This window comes from Lipotes vexillifer, unplaced genomic scaffold (assembly GCF_000442215.2).
Source record: "Lipotes vexillifer unplaced genomic scaffold, Lipotes_vexillifer_v1.1 scaffold125, whole genome shotgun sequence".
NCBI classification, from domain to species: Eukaryota; Metazoa; Chordata; class Mammalia; order Artiodactyla; family Lipotidae; genus Lipotes; species Lipotes vexillifer.
Genome location: NW_006785403.1, coordinates 656,809 through 658,627, shown reverse-complemented (window position 1 = coordinate 658,627; position 1,819 = coordinate 656,809). Strand labels below are relative to the sequence as shown.

General features: G+C 42.2%; 1 protein-coding gene across 1 annotated transcript in view; it reads right to left on the bottom strand.

Moving 5' to 3' along the window:
* The window catches only part of RNF152 (ring finger protein 152), a 73,624-nt gene that overhangs the window by 38,724 nt on the left and 33,081 nt on the right, over window positions 1–1,819 (bottom strand). The window lies entirely within an intron of this gene.

Below are 1,819 nucleotides of genomic sequence, written 5' to 3'. Positions count from 1 at the left end.
CGATTCCTGCTACCGTGACGTTGACCCTGAAGAATTCCCCTAGTCCCATGATTACAGTTTTGAGAGCCCTGCTCTCTCTTCCAAAGTTATTTCAAATGCAGACTAAGTGACCAATCACTGAGCAATTATAGCAAATACCCACAGAGTTCCAGGTGCCATTAGCACCCACTCCTCCCAACAGTCACACAAAGGAAGGATTCGTTGCTGGGTTTAAGAGGTAGCTGCCCAAAGCGACCTCTGAGTAGACTCCAAAGCCTGTGCAGTATTCTAAAATAGGAAAAGAAAAGAAGTTTTAGAATTGAATCCAAATTGAAAATTCTTAAACCTCTGATTTCAGATGATCCAAAACATAATGGATCTCTCTGTCATCCATGCAATTGAAGTGCTGTAGGTTATGCAATTGTGTAAACTGACTCTCCATCGAATGAGGTGGAGAGGACCCAGCTTCTGGATTAAGTTCTCTCAATGATTTACTTTATGACCTTAGGCAATCCGCAGTTTCTCAGCAGCTCAGTGTCCCTAACTCCAAGATAAATATGATGCCTCCTCATCCAAACCTGTCAGGGACCTATTGGGGTGAATTAGCTAATATATCCTTCCTGTCTCCTTCAGAGGCTCTTCTCACCCAACCTCCTAACTGGATTTTGCCCAAGGAGATAATAAAGTAGTGTGGAAAGCACGTCTGAGTCAGACTCATTTGGAAATAAAATGGTAGACCTTTCACTGATGGGACATTTGAATTTGGACAATGCATCCAACCCTGCTGTGCCTCAGTGCCCCTCCCCTGTAAAAAGTGAAAGCCAAGAAAGGACGACCTCATACAACTGCTGGGTGATAAAATGAGAGTATGCGTGCAAAGCCCTCAGGACATTGTCTGGCATAGAATAACCACCCGAAAGCAAAATGCAATCGTCGCAAACATTACCATCATTATCGTTCTCATTACCACTTTTCATAGGCAATTCTAAGTGGGATTGGTGAAAGCACAAAATTTCTTTGAGCACTCTCTAGAATTTTTCTATGTCCTTAAAATAATTCTATTTTTTAGTCTGGAAAAGTAGAGCTGAAAATAACACAAACGGTTATTATGGCCACCACCAAACTTGATTAATAGCTCTAATCACTAACGAAACCTAAGTGGCTGAAAAGCAGGGTCAAGCTACATAGACTTGATTAGAGCACAAGAAATTCATCCTAAGAGAAATCTTGGGAAAAGAGGAGTTCATTTTGGAAAATTTTCTATGAAAAAGGTATAAATTCACGACAGTAAGGGAAACCTGTTTGTGAATGGTACCCAAAAACTAAGTTAAAAAATAAACAATTTCATGAACCATAAAATAGCCAAATGCTTCTTTGAGCTCAGGGATCTGGTGAAAGCTTCCTAAAGCTCCTACCTGGCATCCACACTGTAAGTACCCCACCCCTCAACTGTGAAATCTCCTGGTGCTCAGGGAGCTCCATCTGGACAGGGACCATGGACCCTCAAGAGCTGGCACAGCACCGGGCAAACGGAAATGCCCAATCACCATGTTTGCTCTGACACATGATTGACCATATGGCCAATCGGATCAGAGAACCATGTCCTCTCCCCAGGGGACCACTTGGAGCATCATTCCAACGACCTTCCTCTGCCCTGGTCCCTAGGTCCATCAACTGATTCCCGTAATTACAAGAAACATCTTAGGAACTTACTCTGGTTGGTGCAGATAAACCATTTGAAGTCTTACATTTCAGATCTATCAGGAACAAACAGGTTTTACTCACCCAATCCTACCCTATCACCACTTTGTACCAACATTTTTTTTTTTTTTTTTTTTTT